Source organism: Lipophrys pholis (genome assembly GCF_963383615.2).
Source record: "Lipophrys pholis genome assembly, chromosome: 9".
NCBI lineage: Eukaryota > Metazoa > Chordata > Actinopteri > Blenniiformes > Blenniidae > Lipophrys > Lipophrys pholis.
Genome location: NC_137639.1, coordinates 29,533,076 through 29,552,890, shown reverse-complemented (window position 1 = coordinate 29,552,890; position 19,815 = coordinate 29,533,076). Strand labels below are relative to the sequence as shown.

The following is a 19,815-nucleotide window of genomic DNA, read 5'->3' as shown; positions in this document are numbered from 1 at the left end:
TTAAAAATGGCAAAATAGAAAGGATTGCTGAAAGTGGCCAAAACTACAAAAGAAACACAAATAAAAGAAACCTGCAAGAACAGCTCAATGGTAAAGTCACTAAAAACAGCCCAAAAGAGTTCAAATGTATTTTGAACATGTACCCCCAAGAAAAAAATAAAAAATAAACAAAGAGAATGAATACAAAAAAATAAATAAAAATCACTCGATGAGTAATCCGCAGATCACGCAACACACACTCCACTTTTACAATATGTGTGTTACATGTTCAAAAAGAGGGTACAAAGAAGTGTAACTTTCAATATATTTATTTAGTACAGCTAAAGCTGCTCTAACCATAAGGATATTCACAGTGACTTTAAACGGCTAAAATAAGTAAAAAAAAAAAAAAAAAGGAAAAATCCGTGGGGGGGAAATACGGAATATTATTAACATGGGCTATAAAAGAAAAAAAAAGGTTTTATTTTTTTTTAAATTTTAAATTTAAATTTTTTATTTTTTTTTTAAATGTATTTATTTATTTATTTTATTTTATTTTATTTCTTTTTTTTAATTTCAGCTGTAGACAAATGTTTGGTGTAAAATCCCAAAAAACGTCTCTTTTGGTCTTGAAGGTTGAGGAGCCCCGACCTGGACCCTCATTTCTAAATACAGACAATAAACTACACTTGTATCATCCGGACCTGGAATATCTGGTGTCTCAGTGAATCAGAACCACGCTGTGCATCGACGTGCAAACCGTTTCTGGTCACACGCTTACATTCGTAGAAAAGCAAACCTTAGAAGTAACTCCAATTTACAAGCAGCCTGAATAACCCCCGCGTGTACACATGTTGTAGTATTTTAGAGGGGAACGCTTCATGGCGCACATGGATGGATGGATGGATGGAACATGTGTGGTTGTGATTTAGCACCAAGGCTAAAAGATGGAGGAATGTCAGCATGTTAATGAGGTTGGGACGCTTGTACACGGACGGATCCAGCAAGCGAAGTATCACGTCACGCTAATGGAATTACTGGCGTCAACATTTGGAAGATAATTTCACGGATGGATGTCACGCATGTCGGCGTTAAAAAGAAGGAGGGGAGTCTTTTTTTTTTAGACGAGGTTCTGCAGGATGAGTGGACCATGCGTGAAAGTAAAAAAAAAACAAAAAAAAAACAATTATATATATATATATATATATATATATATATATATGAGGATTCAACATTGGAAGGAGGATGGGGCGGATGGATGGGTGGATCATGCATTAAATTCAGTGTATTGATGGATCCAGCATGTGAAGTAGCCTGGAAACTAATGGATCTCACTATTTGGAGGATGGATGCATTATTTAGGACTTAAATGAGGGGAAAAGTCAATATTTTGGGACGGACGGGATGGGTGGATACGTCATACACTTGTTTTCCTTTTAGGAGTTCATGTTTGAAGAGCAGGTCGTCGTCCAATCCTCAAGATGACAGTCGATGACGGAAACCACATTTATTGTTGTGGAAATGGCAAAATGCAACCATTTATCATTTGAAGCTAAAATAGTTATAAATCCCCGGATTCAGAGGAGGATGGGGTGGATGGATGGATCGGGCTTTCACAAGCTCGTCTAAATCAATGACACTTCACTGCAAACTAGAGCTACACTCGGTAGAGCGTAGATTTTCGCCAACGCCACATATGTTTCCAGAACCTATTGTGATAGCCGGTAGCTCATATTGATGCTAACAATGTACATCTCTCTCAACATCTCTGTGTGAAACACTGAGCAGGGAGCGTCTCCATGGCAACAGACTCTGACCTTCTTTGATCTCCTCCATGAGGTGCCTCTCCCATCCGCTTTGTATAGGAAGGTTTTTTTGGGCGGTTTTGGGGGATTTATCCGGAAACAATTAGCCGTTAACGTCTCAAAATCTAATCGATCTGTCCTTGGATGATGACAAACCATCCCTGAAAATTTCATGCAATCTGGGTAGGTCGTTTTTGCGAAAAAGCTGGTAAAATACATACATACAAACCAATAAATAAATATATACACGCAGCCAAAAATATAACATTCTCGCCCACCTTTCATTGGCGAAGGTAAATAAATGAAGCAGTTTAAAGCCAAAAACACGACGTTTCTGAAAGACCACCCACATATTTATGTTACTTTATTCCAACGAACTCTGTCACCACGGCTTTGAGAGTGAAGCTCTGTACACCCACATGGACGGGTCGTTTACTTGTGGACGAAAAGTTGCAATAGTTGTTGTGGTGAAGATCGCTAGCTTGCGTATCAGAGAGCCGCCGTTCCTCCGGAGTGGTGGTCCCTCATACGAACCGGCTTAAATAATAAATACCGAGCTGTAGCGGGTCCTGACCCCGGACGTATTAAATATGCATAACCACTACAGAGGAGCGAAGTGCCGAGAATCACACGTTCAAACTCGCCGACATCCATATTCAACAAACCAGCTGGTGTACCCCCCCCCCCCCCCCCCCACCGCTCCCCCACCCCCCACCCCTAATGTCAACATTAGCAAAACTTATTTTGGCTTCACTTCAGTTTTGTTTGCGTTAACTTTGTCGCGATACGTTCGGCTGCTTTCTTTCCATTGTTTTCCACACAAACTCACTCTTAATCACTGTTTCTCTCCCTCCCTCAGAGTTTGCTTGTTCTTCCTTCACTTCCTGTCGATGAATCTAAAGGTAGCATTGGTAGCATTCCCCGGGTGTCCGTTAACGGCGGTGCCTGGAGCCACTGAAAAAGCAACTTTCGGAAAACAGCTCCCAAGGGGGAACTTTTTGAAAACGCTCTGGCTCCATCTGCATTGAAATGGAACCAAACGCAACTTTTCTGAAATGCCGCTTCACGGCCATCGGCAATAATTCTTCTGCACATGACAATAACGACAACGTTTCTTCGAGTGTGACGACTCCCATTCCATATTCTCCAGGAACTTTGTTTGTTTTATACATGACAGTCACTGTAAAAACAATCCAACTTGGTCGTTCGTCCAACCAACACTGCCATCTTGTGGTCTGGCATGCTGACTACATCGTTATACTTTTCTTTTTTCCCATTTATGTGTAAACGGACATCTTTTTCAAAACGTTGCCGTGTAAACGTGAAACGTTGTGAGAACGAGCCCTGAGAGAAACACAGGCGTAACCAACATGTCATGGTAGTTCTGTGAGTCTCCTAACCATCATGATGATTCTCTTAAACGTGTTTATCCTTTCATATTCCCCTTGTATTGTGTTTTTTATTTCATCCATTTTGAATTACCTTCTTGCCCATAATTTTCACTCGCCCAGAGTGAGCCGGGGATTGGCTTCTCGCGACCCTGAACAGGTTCATCTTATCATCTTAACACTGAACACACGTCATTCAACTTTCCCTCCTTTTTAAATTGCGCCACACTTTGGGCTGCATTTCTATACGAAAAGAAGTCACTACCCTTTATAGGAAGAACCTGCTCTTACATAACGAGCTGTTTGGTGTAATACGATGAAGAGTTTGGCTTTTTGTTTCTGCTGCTTCCTCTTCGTAAACACCAACTCAACCTTGTTTTTTTTTAATATAATTTTTCACACGTCTCCACTTCACGCAGCTTTTATTTTCGTTGACATTCGACTGCGTTCGCTCCACTATCAGACTAACTATCGATTACTATTTCTGTCCGCCCTCCTTTCTCCACTCCCGAACGACACCCACCACCTCCTCCAACTCTGGTATTTCCCAACGAAGCCCCCCCCCCCCCCCCCCCCCGACCTCCTCCTTTCGGCTCCCCTCCGCCATCCTCCCTCCCCTCCTTCCCTTTTCCTCTCTCGCCCCTCTGCTCTCCTCAGATGGATTCTTCAGGCAGCGGCGTGGAACCGGTGCGGCTGCCAGAGAGGCAGACATTGAGGGAGAGCGGCTGTGCGCGAGCAGACGCCGGGTCAGAGCGCTCAGTTGCTTCAGACAATCACAGGGGAGCGAGAGAAAGACACGGGAACCGAGAGAGGCTCTGAAAGAGAGAGAGAGAGCGAGAGAGAGAGAGAGAGAGAGAGAGAGGACAGGCAGACAGGGGAGGGAGGTAAATATGTGACAGGATGTGGTTTCCCTGAGCTTGCAGAACACTGGTACACAGGCATAGTTTGAGCATGACCTAAACACAGCGAGCGTACAAGTGTGTCTGAGCTGCGTGCGGCGGTGAAAGGAGAGGGGGGGAAACGACGAGGCGAAACCGCTGGAGCTGCTGCTGCTGCCTGCCGGAGGAGGATTCTTCTTCTTCTTCTTCTTCTTCTTCTTCTTCTTCTTCTTCTGCTCCCTCGCCGAGCCGCAACACCCTGTCATCTCCTGCCTGGATCTGAACTCCATCCCTCGCCGCCTCGCGAAGTAGAATGTGATTCTCCCGCCGAGTCCCTGTGAGTCCGAGCGCTGAACTTTCCAACCACATCGTCAAACAGGTAAGTTTCTGCTCTATTTTCTTTTAACTTCCCCTCCGCGGACGCCCTCGTGGCTGCAAACTTCCCGTAGAGAGTTGGTTGGACGATTCTGCACGACACGAGTTTTGTCAGTTTTTTTTTCTCCAGCGGCGTGTTGCACAAGACGCCAGAGATCCGCTCTTATCGCTCTTTTCGCTGTTTTCGCTCAGGTTCCTGCTGCTGTTTGATGTCAGATGTACACGGTAACGGAACGGGGCTGCAAATGTATCTAAAAAAACCCAAAAAAACTGCAAAAATGTCTACCTGGATCCAATCGGAGACCGTCCACTGAGGGAGTGTGTGTGTTCTGTGAGCTACCGTAGTCCGTCTTTGGAGGGTGTGGGTCGCCCCCACCCCACCTCCACCACCAGTTCCCCTCCATGTGTTGTTGCGTGCAGCGCGCATGCTGCCTCGTACATATGCGCGTCCGTCGGTACATGTGGATGTTTACATGCACGGGCTGCGTGCTACGAGTTCATCCAAGCATGCGTGTGTATGTAAGGAAGAGGAGGAGGAGGAGGAGGAGGAGGAGGAGGAGGAGGAGGAGGAAGGTTGAACGAGGGGAGGGGGGTAAAAACAAGTTGAGCGACGGCAGGAGGTGAGGAAAGGGTGAGGAAGGATGTCAGGGAGGAGGAAGACGAGGGCAGGAGAGAGGAAAATCCCGGGGGGGGGGGGTTTGTGTGTGTGTGTGTACGAAGAGAGAGAAAGTGAGTGAGCAGCTCAGTCTCACTGAACTGCTGTTAATTAGTTCCAGCTGGTGAGTTGTGGCGCGTCGGGCTGCGTTTTGTTCCAGTGTTGGTGGGTCAGGAGTTCTCCCCGTCACACACACACACACACACACACACACACACACACATTTCCCTATTAACTCCATGTGTAACCTTAATTTGAACCTTGAATCAACCGTTTCAACATTTTTACATAAACTTTGTAAAGATTACTTTGAATAAGTCAATACTACCGAATAAATCAGAATGAGAAAAAAGCAACATGATAAAAAACTACTTTAATAACACAAACTAGTTGGAAACTGTATTTTTTATTATTATTATATTTCGTATTTGTGGAATATTCACATTGCTTTACATGAGTTAACAGAGGGTGGGGTTGAATACTGCCACCAGCCACTAGGGGGCGATTGAGGCTCTTCTCTGTGGTCTTCCAAATGTACACTACTAAATGCATGTTTTCATCTCCTTTAATGCCATGCTTTTTTTTTTCACATTTTGAAGCTTTATATTCTCTATAGTTTCTCAGAGTTGCTCCTTTTTTGTTGTTGCACTTTATCAGTGGACGGTTGTGAGACTGGGAAACACTTCATTCTCAGAAAAGAAGTGCAGTCGGGTTTTGACTCGTTGCTGCTGTATGGATGATTTTTTGTGGGATGGACCGAATGTCTGAGGCAACATCGGACACTGTACACGTCTATAACAAGCCCAACTCAAAGGCATTTACAATATATAGGCGCACAAACATACATCCTTGTATCATACCTGGCAAAAACAAAACACACAGGCTAATGGATGACATGCAAACTCCACCCAGTCAAACCCTCATCAGGAAGCAGGATTGAACCAGGAACAATTTCCTCTATGAAATCTCCTCCGGGGGTGCAGGTCAAGAGTCTCAGTGTTTGGGAATCTGGGTTCGAATCTCCGTTTCCAGCAGGAACAACATCAAGCATAAAAAGTCTGTAAACAGCGGTGACATTCTGTGAGGCAACAGGGCAAACCACTGCACCACAGGAGGTGATGTTTAGTCCAGCAGACACTTCACAGGAATGTGAGGACGGTGCTTGATGCCTTGGTTTACACAGAAACGTTGAAAACTATGTAGTTTTCCTGTTGGGCCACTAGTCGGTGCTGTTGTTTGTTTTTGTGATGAAAACTGAACGCGCGAGTAGTAAACAATACACTATAACCATTAACAATGGGAGAACACAGACATTCTAGTGAACAGACGACCAAGTTGGATTGTTATTACAGTGACTGTCAAAATAAAAGAACGAAGTCCCAGGAGAATGTGAACATTGAATCTTATTGTCCGTCTACTGAGCATGTGCAGAACAACTATTCATCTTCATTGTTTCCACGTAGACAGTCGGAGCATTTTTGAAAAGTTCCGCCTTGGGACCCATTTTCAAAAAGCACCTCCGTTGTGCAGTTTAGCGTTTTGACTTGAAAGCGTCACATAAACGGAGCCTCAGTCTCCATTCAAAGTGTAAAGAAAAGCGACGTCCACACTGTGATCAGCGGATTTCTGCAGGCGGAGGCCTGCGAGTGGAGTGTGAAACACTTCTTTGCACTCAGTCGTGCCATCTGGGCGCCGAGGCTGCAGATGGAAGGGGAGACTTCATGGAAATGCATGAGAGGCGGTCATTTTTCAGTGAAAACCGAAAGAAGACGCTTGTTTTTTAACAGGAGTGATGACGATAAGCGTCACAGATGTTATTTCTAGTGAGTGCTCAGCTGCAGTGTTTAACGTACACCGATTCATCTGGTATACAAGTGGAGTACACCGCGCGGTGGTACACTGGAGGTTTGAACCTCTTCGGTTGGTGAAAACGACCAGTAGAACAGAAACATGTAAATTACACACACACACACACACACACACACACACACACACACACACACACACACACACACACACACACACACACACACACACGCACTGCAGAGACTACAGACTGATTAACATGGGAAATACGCACACGCGCATGGAGCCATGTGCTTGGTGTCAAGTATGAACATCAAAGGGTAAATGTGTTAGAGCATGTGTGTAATACATGCAATGATCACATGCAGCAAGTCTCACACATGGGAGCGCACACACACACACACACACACACACACACACACACACACACACACACACACACACACACACACACACACACACACACACACACACACACACACACACACACACAGTATCCCAGCAGCCCAGCTGTTGCTGGAAATGTGTAGGTGATTGTGGGTTTTTTCCGGCTTCGCTCTGCTGCAGTGTCACACTGAAAATATGTTATTACTCAGGGCCAAAGGTGAAGATATAAACATTTATTTTAAAGAGTAAAACTGCAAAAAAGCATTAAGTTAATCATGATGACATGTGAATATACATTTTTTTTTGTCTCAATTATGTGTATAAGTGTCTCAGTTTGATAAGATGAAACCAGCTCTCTCGACTTGTTGATGGAGAAAATAATCAAGGAAATCGGAGTGAAGCAGCAAATGAATCAGAATTTGGCACAAAAAAAAAAAAAAGATCGGTCATAAAGTCAACATTTGAGGTGTAATATAGGAAATATGTGTAAATAAAAGTAAATGGGAGCCAGTTGAGAAGATGTTTGCTGAAGGCTGAGCTTCTTTTCATCCATCAGACAACAAAGGATTCCAGGTGGAGTGAATCACGTTGGGGTTTGTAAATTAATCCTCCCTGCATTTTGTACCGACTTTTTACACGTGCTAAATGTATCGTGTGCAGTATTGCCACATTTACCATTTGAAAAAAGTAATCTAATTACTAGTTACTCTTTTAAAGTAACTTCACTGATTACTTGCTTTTAAAAGTAACTCAGTTAGATTACACGTTACTTTTTAGTTACTCTCAGCAGCTGCTGACAACACCCCTCCACCATCTCAAACTTAAAATTTTGTTTTACCCAAAAAGGGGCGGAGCTTCTTCTCTTTAGTAAAGAAAATGACAAAAATAGTGTAACAACTCTGTTGTTGATTCTGATTCTTTTGTGTTACCTGAACTCTTCGTTAGAACGAGCTGACTTGTGGCCAGTCGGACTCCATAGTCACAGTTTTCTCACATTTGTACCCATTTTTTATATTTGCAAACCTTCAGTAAATCTCTTCACATCCCAATCGGAAAGAATTACGGCTCCACTCCACCGTGTGATAATATAATAGTAATGACAATAACAATAAAAGTGCAATACGAAGCGTACAGAGAAGCCTTACAGGGAGAGTCACAAGCTTCTTTCACCGTGATGCTTCTCTACTTTATATTTTTTTCTTCTGCCAACCTTTTGGTGACAACTTATTAGAAAATGACTCATTACAAACATTTGTTCTGCTGAAACGAAAGCGAAAAAAGTCAGATTCATTAACCTTTATTGATGACTTATTAACATTTCCAAAAGCAGATTTATGACCTTTGTTAATATCACTTGAGGAAACCTGAAATGTTGGAAGTGAAAACAAACGGCTGAATGAACCTGTTAAAAAACACAGTTTTCATACAAAATAAATCTGTTTATTCGACCGAATATGGACTGTATGTGCTGGTAATGTATTTTTCTGAAAGGAAAATGGTCATATCAAAGTAGAAGCTATTTTTGTTTTTTTCGTGCTCAATAATTTGATGTAGAAATTGGTTTTGCAACTAAACACCCACATCTAACACCTTGAACATTACAGTTTGCTTCAGTACTTCTTCATACCGACATCTAGAGATAAAATCAGTCTTTCGCTGGTTGTTTTATCGTCTGGATCTGAGGGATTCTGGGTTTCATGAGTACGTTTTTTAAAAAATTTTTGGGATCATTTCCAAAGATAAACTTGTCTTTTTGAGGAGAAATCGTCACTTTAATGCCGCATTTCTGGATCCATGCAACCTGATTCCAATTGGAAAGCTGCTTTTGTTTGCAAACTAGATGAGATCCAAAAGAGAAATATAAGTTTATGAATGCCTCCCGGCTACCAGAACCAGGGTTTGAAAGTCTCCACCTGAGTCCTTCCTTGTGTCTTGCTATAGAAATAAAATTAAACTTAATTGAACTAAATTGAAATCAATGAATTTTAATTCAATTCAATTATTTCTGGGGTGAACGACTGAAACTCACAAAAACATATCATTGCTGTAGGTAACGGAAAGATCCAATATTGTGATGAAAGATTTAACTGTTATACTTTAAATTCATACAGCTGGTGACTCATATGAGGTCATTTCTTCATGAATAAATCAAACAAATAAAATTTTCTTTAGGTAAAGTCAACAGTTAAAAGTTGCAGTGAGCAGGCTGGTCTGTTTTCTACACAACCGTTGTGATTTCTTTTAATATCACTGTCTAACTGATCAAACATGTATTGGAGCATTTTAAGCAGTTTGGTTGTTGTTTTTTTTTACATAAAAAGACACTTAAGTCAAAGCAAAGATGCAGTGATCCGTATTGAAATGAGTTGACCTGGAAAAAGGTGCATGAGACTCATTGAAATTGATTAATTTATTTAATTATTTAGTCTATTTTTCAGGGACCATATACAAAAACATTAATCTTAAAAAATTATGCTTCATAACAGATTTCAGCCGTGGCTAGATTCCATCTGCAGTCTGCGGATCTGCGGATTCGTCAGAAAGATCTGGATTAATACCGTATCACATGTTTGGATCGGATTGTTGGGTTTCTCTGCTAAAAGCACCTAGAAATGACTGTTGTATTTGGTGCTTTATGAATAAAGTTGAATTGAATTGAGTTGAATGGTCATAATGTAATGGCTGACTGGTGTCTGTTACAGTCGCAGCCATGTTTCCCCGTCTTTAACTGTTTCTCATTCACCTTCTCTACTTCCTGCTGAATTCAGTTTCACTGCAGTCTTTTTTAGCAAACATGGATTTTAATCAACTTATGTTTGCTATCTGATCACCCCCCCAACCCCCACCCCCCAATGTGAAATTAGATTAAGGTAATTGGGAGGCATTGGTTGGGTTTAACCTGACAGTGTACTCTCCTCCTCACAGTGTGTAAAGACAAACACCCACAGACACAAACCCCAACAAAAACACCGGAATACATTCGGCTCGCAAATATTTAGGCTACGTCTAATTGAAAGGTGGTTATTTTTAAACCATCCTAATTCCCTTCTACTCTAATTTCATGCTGAGCTCGTTCGGTGCCAGAGAGAGAAACTCCAGCGAGCAGAAGATTTCAGGACATTTTTTTAAATATATACATATTAACGATTTTGATTCCAGAGTACGAAGCCAAAAGGAGGATTTTACCTTTAAATAAATGACGAGGAGGCAATAAAAAAAGAAAATTAAATATTAAATAGTCACAACTTCTCAGCTTGTGATTGCAACATGCATAGTTTCCTGACATTTTTTTTGAAACTTTATTCGAGGCTTTTATTTTGACGGTTTAGTGCAAAAGCTTTCAAAGTATGGGACGATTACCCCCCCGAGGAAAATGATGTACTTTGCTCCAATTTAGTGTACAATCTACCCTTCTGGGGGGTTTTACCCACCACTGTGACGGATCAATCCTCAGGCACTTTTGTTGGTTTTGCCATTTTCCCGCTCTGAGATTCTAGAAATAAGATTTACACATGTTGAAGGAGAACCTGAAGACACTGTGTAGAACGTAAACCACAAACCTGAAATCTGTCCACTTTTTTTATTTTGTGTTGTTAAAAGTGGGCGTGTCCATCAGGGTTTTGCTTCATTGGGATGTTTTAGAATTGAAGATCAACGATAAGATCTGGAGCCGTTTTTAAAGGGGTCATGTTCTGCTAAAGTCCCTTTTCTAAAGGTTTTCCAACAGTAAGAATCGTCCCCATACCTGGAAGGACGCCCAAGAAGTGAAGACAGTCTGTCCTCTCTCTGACTGGCTTGTTTCAGTTTTCAAAAAGTGTGTTGCTCCAAACAGCCAATCAGAAATAAAAAATTTGGAAAATTAAAGAAATACACCAAAGCAAGTAATGAAGAATCTTAATCTTAATCTCCAGATATTTCGTATTTTACTGAGCATTTCCCACGACCACTTTGGGTCCAGGTAGATCCTCCAACCAAGTTCAAGGCACCAACGTGTGAGGAAGTGCCACGCTGATTCGGCGTATATAACTTTGAGAGGCTTTGCCGACAAAGTATTTATATATGACCCCCGCTTTAATGATCAGATTTTTACTATTACTGGTATTTATTTACCCGGTGATGTAGTTGTAGTTTGTTGTTGCACTATTTATCTATTTATTTATTTGGATTACCTGCTCTATGCAACCATTTATTTGCACCCGAGGACAAATAAAGTCTTTCATTGATGGATTGATTGATTGAAAAATGGGGCGGGACTTCCTGCCAACATATCTTTCTACTCAGGAAAATAACGACAGTGTAACGTCTCTGCAGTTGTGTTCGTGATGCAATGATGTGGTTTAATGACGATGTTTGTTGGTTCTGATTCTTTTGTCGCCTAAAAGCACCGCGAGCTGGCCTGTGATTGGCTGAGGGTAGAGAAGGGGGCGGGTCAACGCAACAACAGAAAAGCTACAAAAGCAACACGACGATAGTAACGGTACAATAGTAACACTGCAATAGTAACGCTACAATAGTAACGCTGCAATAGTAACGCTGCAATAGTAACGCTACAATAGTAACGCTACAATAGTAACGCTGCAATAGTAACGCTACAATAGTAACGCTGCAATAGTAACGCTACAATAGTAACGCTGCAATAGTAACGCTACAATAGAAATGCTACAATAGTAATGCTACAATAGTAACGCTACAATAGTAACGCTACAATAGTAACGCTGCAATAGAAATGCTACAATAGAAATGCTACAATAGTAATGCTACAATAGTAAGGCACAGTGACTTGGATAAGTATCTGATTACTGCTTTGGAAATAGTAATGCGTTAGATTACACGTTCGGAGAGCTTTGGAGCAAAAATATAAAGGAAGGTTGTGAATCATTGATTTATACTTTGATTTTCACTTGTTGAAGTGAAAATCAAAATGGCAGAAGAGTAATATAAACGTATGAACACGGCTGAATGACACGCCGGCAGATAAGACACGTAGTTTTAATGGCGGGGTGTCATCTTCATTGTGGGCCCCACTGCAGAGTCTCCCCTTTTCTCCGCGAAACGCTCGCTTGTGCTGCAAGGTGACGGCAATCATGCTTTTTTTGAAGACAGAAAGCTATTCAAGCCCCCGGCTCTGCCCCAGACCTGAGACGGCGAACCGGGATGAATCCTCCAGGTGAGACGGGAAAACACAAGAGGCAATATTCAGCCGATTGTGTCGCGGCTTAGCCTCCAACCAGAGAAGAGAGAAAAGAAAAAACCCCGGCGCCCCCTTCGTGATATTTCTATACAGCAAATTGACTCCTGTTGTAATGGGTGGTCAGGAAAATTGCAGCGGTATCGATCGGGTAATGTCCAACACGGACATGTCGATAGGGTGTCTGAAAATGTAAGAACTTAGCTTTGGCTGGGCTTTAATAAGAAATGACCTGCCTGGAGCAAGTTCACAGAAAGCAATGAGTCACTCGCGGGAGATCGCCCCCCCCCCCCCCCCCCCCCCCCAACACACACACACATACACACTGAGTTTTTTTCCAGCAAAAAAAAAGATGTCTTCTATTTTTGAATGTGGCGATTCTCTTTCTTCATCTTTTCTTTGGTTCAGGATGAGTTAAGATCATGTTTTGCTTCTTTAGGGGTTTTTTTTGTACTTGTGAGAAACGTACAAATCCCAGCGTGGATAGATCATGCATAACAAATCAAACTGGGGAGGAAGAAGAAGAGGAGGAGGAGGAGGAGGAAGAGGAGGACATGTTTCCTCCTGCACGTGGAGGAAAGAGGAGGAGATGAATCAGAAAAAGAAATCTGACAATGAAAGAGGGAGAGGTGGAGAACGACTGGTGCCTATTCTTCCCCCGGAGAAGGGAATAGTCATAGAGGGCTTGGTTCCCATGGCAATAGCTCCCTCTGTGTGTGTGTGTGTGTGTGTGTGTGTGTGTGTGTGTGGACGGACGGACGGACGGACGGATGGACTGAAACCCGGCCGTGAGGCTGCAGAGAGAGAGAGAGAGAGAGAGAGAGAGAGAGAGAGAGAGAGAGAGAGAGAGAGAGACAGACACTCTTCAGACACTATTGTTTATTCTCTCTCCACCTCACCCTTCATCTTCCATTGCTCTTTTCTTCTTCCTCCTCATCTTCTTCTTCTTCTCGCTCTTCTCTCATCGCCATTATTTGTCCTCCTTGGACGTTCAAAGCAAATCCAACAAACTCAAAAAAAAAAAAAAAAAAAAAAAGCTATTCCACCTTTGGCTCCTTCGTCTTTCTCCTCGAGGAAGTCGGGGGTTCGGATTTGAAGATGTTTCCAGTTTGAAGCTTTCCAGCAGGATTGTTCTTGTTGAAATCGTCTTTGGTTTGGAGGACGGAGACATACTCATTAATGTTTGTGGGCGATTGCAGAGTGAAGATCTTTAGTCTTAATGTTTGGGTCCGTGTCCGTTCCTCATATCAAACCAGGGTAAAGCCTCTTCCAGGTTTTACCCACAATACACCTTGCCACTTGTAAATTCAGCTTTGTCAACTAACTGATTGTGAAAGGATTCAAAATGAATTGTATACACGACAGCACCATCAACCTTTTTTAAACTGAGTATTAAACACTCAAAGTGGGAGTTTTTCTTTGATTGAAGTCGGTCCACTGAGGATGGACACAGCCGGCTTTACCCCAGAAGAGACTCTTTAATAACGGGGAAAATCCATAAGTCGTTTCACAAAAAACGAAGCACACAGATGATGGGCAGGAACAAGCTGACAAGACCCAAACCTGATGAAGGCACATTGGTACACAGAGGGAAATGAGGCACAGTCGCCAACAATCAAGGGGAATCAGAGGAGCAGCAGAAAAAGACATCAGGTTTGGGCAAAAAGACACTGAAGCAAACATCAGGGAACATTAGGGAAACATGAAAACAAAGCTCAAAACAAGAACATGAATATGGCAAAAGGTCAACTCAAGAAACAAATCAACAGTTCTTGTCAGAATGCAGAATGTATAGATTTCTTGGTGGGCTTTTTTAAAATAAGTTATCTCAGGCCACAAATGAAGGAGGTTTCTGTGCCGCATGTTCCTGCAGTCCTTGGTGCTCTCGCGTCTCAAGGAGACGGTCCGGTCACAAGTTAACCTCATGTGCATATTTTTTGGGATCGTTGAACGAAACACATGAGGAGAACATGCAAGCTCCACACAGAAAGCCTCCCGGCTCAGTGTTTGTACACCAGTCTGTCTCCTTGAGACCCGAGAACATGACGGACTGAAACAGAAACATATTCCCTCGTGACAAAAACATCCCTCAATGGCAGCCTGAAATAACTTTAAAAAAACAATCCCACTAAGATATCTGTACATTTAGACAAGAACTGTTGATTTGTATCTTCAATTGACCTTTTGCCATATTCATGTTCTTGTTTCCCTAATGTTCCCTGATGTTTGGTTCAGTGTCTTTTTGCCCAAACCTGATGTCTTTTTCTGCTGCTCCTCTGATTCCCCTTGATTGTTGCCGACTGTGCCTCATTTCCCCCTGTGTACCAATGTGCCTTCACCAGGTTTGGGTCTTGTCAGCTTGTTCCTGCCCATCATCTGTGTGCTTCCTCGGCTTGGTTGTTGTTTTCATTTTGTGATCCGACTTGTGGATTTTCCCCGTTATTAAAGACCCGGTTTGAACTTTTTCGTTTCGGTGATCCGATCACAAGTGGCGAGGTGCTTTGCGAACGCGTTTCGGGACGGTGGCGGCGGCTTGTTTTCGCTTAAGACTGTATGAATGTGTGCAGTACAGACGGTGGATGGATGGAGTACGTTTCTACTTCTAACACACCTCATGGTCTTCTGTGGCTTCATCAGCGTGTTGTTTTGGCTGCAGCCACTCAGACACAAGCAAACCTTTTCTACACTGCAGAGTATTGAACATTCAAACTGGGAGTTTTTGTTGGAGTGAAATCGATGTCTATAAAAGGCTTGAGTGAAAAGATTCAATGCTGTAACTTTATCTCACTGTGTTTATACACATACAGCCGCTGCAGGAGCAAATTTCTTGTTGAAAAGCGGAAACTTCTCAGTAATACTTGCAACAATTTTCTTTTTATAAATTTAAGGTTGGTCAGGGTTTGTTTGGAGGTTTCTGCCGTTTCTGGGACCGTATGTTTCTTCTCCAACATGATTTACTTCCTGTCTGCGTTTTTAAGAGATATTTCTTTAAGAAGCATGTAGATTTCTCGATAATGTTCATATGGCTGTGTTTTGAGGTATTTGGGAGTTAACCAGATAAGAATTACTTCTTTTTCTTTTTAATAAAATACTCAGCTTTACAGTGGAACAGGGGCCTCACATGGCACTCACTGCTCGGACCGACCCATCCTGCCTCGTGTTTTCCTTTCTTCTTCTGTTCCATTATCTCAGTCTGTTTCTTCACCTCGAACATTAAAGGTGAAAAAAGGTGGAAGGAAGGAAGAAAAGCAAATAATGTGGCGGGGATTCCCAGCTGAAGTGTGGGAACCTTTTAGCTGACTTTGCTTACATGAGAACAATCTGCTTAAAAAAAAAAATGCTCTCTTGTTTTGAATTCCAGTTTCATGTGTAGATGGCAACGCTTTGACACATTGAAAATGCTGTAGTTTGCATACTAGGCCACTAGTCGGTGCTGTTTTTCGTAAAACAAGCCCGTGCACAGCAGAGTACAGTGTGAACTTTCCATCTCTTGTAACCTGTTTTTGAGTCGGACGCCATATTTGATGACATTATCAATATAAATCAAATGTGCAATCATGCCGTCTTTTTGTTGTTGTTTTGATTTGTTTTTCTGCTTTGTCAAGCCTTGAAACGATAAAACGAGTTCTCTGGATTCCACCGTTGTTCCTGTTCCGTCAACTGTAATGAGATCGACTTTATCGAGCTGCTAGTGCACGTAGAGAGAATCTGTTGACTGCAGCAGCAACTTCTCTGTCTGAGGCCCTCGTTTACACGACAACCAAAATGCGTGAAAATGCAAAACAATGTTGGTGTTCGCTTACGGTGCTCTGATACTTCTGCTCATGTGCGAGTAACAATCATGGCGGCCCCCCGAGTGGCACGACTCCGAGTCCATGATCTGGTTTTATCGCCCATATTGGTAGTTTTATAGTTGAGATTCACTCCTAATAGCATCCAGTTCATCATATTGACCAACCGAGAACTCTCAATTGTTAATCTGTATAACGTATTGTTCTCAGCACGCATGTATGTGTGCAACCAACAGCGCCAACTAGTGACCTGGCAGGCTGGCTACATCGTTTTCATAGAAACTTTACAAAAGTGGCGTTGGTGCATCCTTAGTTTTTCTTTTTTTAATGTCTCGAGTTTGGGGCTTCCTGGTTAAACTGAAGGCTTTTTGTTGTTTTTTCTTCATTTCAGATCATTAACAAGTTTTGTGGCTGCAGACAAATTTTATTTTGTGTGAAAATTGCAAAAAAAACAAAAACAAACAAACAATTGTTCATCAGTCTCACGTCAGGAATCGGCGTCGGCAGTGGAGGCGAAGAGAAACCTCTTCAGGTTCTCGACTCGGAGCTTTGAAGTTTCTGGGATTGAAGCAGAGAAAAGGACAGAAATGGAGAAGTTCCTCTTATTTCCTCTTGAAGAGCTCTCCACCGCTCTTCTCACAATAAAAACCGTGGACCCTGGGCGGAGCGGTCGCCAGCCGCGGGCCGCCACTCCACTTTAACTCCCAACTTGTCAGATAAAAAAAAAAAAGATCAAAAGTCAGAAAGAGGGCGAGCGAGATAAGGCGAGAGACGAAGGGAGGGAGGGAGCGCGGGCTTGAAAGGGAGACTACACAGAACACACTGTCCTAATTAATGTCTGCCTCCATTAATCCACTGTGAAGCTTCCCATGCTGCCGGGTTTGATCTCAGCAATGTTCCTATCAAAGCCTCGTAACGCCGTCCTGTAATGTGGGCAAGATCGCCGTCAGACGGCATTAAGGAAGCCATTCAGAGCCCAAGCTGTGAAGTCTCTTTTATTTGCTACCGTCGTCTTCCTCGCCGAAGTAGAATTTCTTAAGCGTCGCCGTTTGTCAAATCAAAACCACACGGACCGATATTTTTCTTAATGGCGGTCGATCAAATGGATTCAAATTCGAAGGGTCGGTTCACACGACAGCAAGACCGAGTGGGAATGCTAAAGTTCTGCTGGTCGTTGCCACTGGAAACGCAAGTCAACATGGCCGCCTCCAGAGTGTCATGGAGTCCACATTCTAACCTTATCGTCTATATTTATAGTTTTATAGTTGAGCAGCGCCTAATAGCATTCACTTCATCAACTGTCCAAACGAATGTCTGGACAGCGCCACCTCGTGGTCTGCCATACTAACTACATCGTGCCGTTGTTAATGTTTTCAGAACATTTGCCATGTAAATGAAAAGCTTGTTTCGAAAATGCGGAAACGACACGTTTGACTTGAAACGTCACGTAAACTTAAACAATCTGCACATTTCCCAGCATGCTCTCTGTTCCTCCTTGTACCTTTAAACTGTCGAACAAAAGGAAGAAGCTAAAATAAAGAAACAACTGAATGAAAAACTAATATCTTAAAAAAAACACACATTTTAATGATAAAATCGGCTTCCGTTCAAAAAGTTACTGGTGCAGTGATTCCATTGTGTATATAGTTGTGTGAAAAAGTTGTGTTGTAGCTTTTGCTGTTGTGGCTTTTTTTTGCGTTGTGGCGTTTGCTGTTGTGTTGTGGCTTTTTTTTGCTGTTGCGTTGTGGCTTTTACTTTTGCGTTGTGGCTTTTGCTGTTGCGTTGTGGCTTTTGCTGCTGTGTTGTGGCTTTCTTTTGCTGTTGCGTTGTGGATTTTACTTTTGCGTTGTGGCTTTTGCTGTTGCGTTGTGGCTTTTGCTTTTGCGTTGTGGCTTTTGCTGTTGCGTTGGGGCTTTTACTTTTGCGTTGTGGCTGTTGTGTTGTGGCTTTTGCTGTTGTGTTGTGGGTTTTGATGTTGTGTTGTGGCTTTTGCTGTTGTGTTGTGGCTTTTTTTTGCTGTTGCGTTGTGGGTTTTGCTTTCGCGTTGTGGCTTTTGCGGTTGTGTTGTGGCTTTAGCCATCGTGTTGTAGCTTTTGCCGTCGTGTTGTGGCTTTAGCGGTTACGTCGTGGCTGTTACAGCTGCGTTGACCCTCCTGGGCCGCCGTACTTCACTGCCAATGCAAGCAAATAAAATCCTGATCTATTTGTTCATGAAAAGTCCTCCAGCCGACCCGCCATTAATGAACAAGATTAAACTTAAGGCGTAGACTAATTGTTTTCACATTTTTATCGTCATGTTTCAGCTAGCGTCTACGAGCATCTCCGCTGTAAAGCTCCCCTTCACGAGGCGGACGCAGAACAAAACAAAGCCATTAAAACCGCCTGTAAATATTGGACTGAACGTGTAATAAAGCAGTTGTTTGTGGAGATAACCTCTTTGCGAGGCGATAATACACCTCTTGACGCTCCCGCTCCCCTAAGCGGCCGTAAAAAATTGGCTAATTCGGCTTTAATAATGTGCCAAATCCCCCGGAGAGGAGCCAGAGTCTGACCCCGCCGATCAATGCGAGCACAGAAAGCAAAGCCCAGCCAGACACTGACAAGCCGCCGCCGATCGACGCGCGGGAAACGAAGGCGAGCGTCTCCCCGAAGTTGCCCGTCAAGTCCAGCGCGACACAAAGTGCGGCGGGATGTTTTGCTTGTCGGGGCCGAAGCTTAAGTGCATCGCCGCTCCAACAAAGCACCGTGGCGTCGATCTCCGGCTTATGGGGGTGGGGGGGGGGGGATTCTTATCAGATCAAACCTCTTATCGAATAAAACCTCAAAACGCCATTAGCAAGAGACAAAAGAGAGAACGAGATGGCAGCGGGATCGTTGCTAATTCAGCAAAAGGGAAATCAATGGAAGCCTTCCTGAGTTTTTTTTTTTCCTTCTCTGTGAGCATCTCTAACGTTCTGTCAATCTTCAACAAAAAGAATCAACGGTTGTTGAGGAGGAGGAGGAGGAGGTGGAGGAGGAGGAGGAGGAGGTGGAGGAAGGGAGGCTGCTGGCCGGAGCTCAAAGCAGAGGCGGGAAAGTTTGTGAGAAAATATCAAACGTTTTCACGTTTCCTGTCAAGAAGTGGGGTTCTCGCCTCGTCTCTAGTCTGAAGAATCTGTGCACACGCCTTTTTTTTTCTTTTTTTTTTAAATTTCCGTTCAGTTTGTTTTCTTCTTTCCTCCACATCTCATTGTTCTCACCTCCTCTCCACCTCTCGCCGGCTACATGTACTACTTGTAGTTTCTTTCTCTTTCTCGCCTCTGCAAGCCATAACAAGACATTTACGAGTCACTGTAGGCACGCGAGACCTGGAAAGACTCCAGTTATGCTTATTTTCTCGCAGTTTTCTTTTACGGCGGAGTCGTTTGTGGTGCCGGCGAGCTGCGGCGCGGAGCGACGACGTCCTGAGTGACGGTTTAAGAGAGACTGGAGCTGTTTCTGGAGAGGATGTTCCACTTCTGAGATTGGTTTTGTTCTTCAAACGGAAGTGAGACAGAAGCAAGTTTAAAAAAGGTGTAATTTCA

The 19,815-nt window shown here is 43.0% G+C and overlaps 1 protein-coding gene across 1 annotated transcript in view; it reads left to right on the top strand.

Moving 5' to 3' along the window:
• The first annotated feature begins 3,825 nt into the window (after nt 1–3,825).
• Nucleotides 3,826–19,815, top strand: part of rftn1b (raftlin, lipid raft linker 1b) — a 142,512-nt gene continuing 126,522 nt past the window's right edge. Inside the window, exon 1 of the mRNA XM_080471775.1 lies at nt 3,826–4,429. The gene's annotated coding sequence lies outside the window, so the exon portion shown is untranslated. The remainder of the gene's footprint in view (nt 4,430–19,815) is intronic.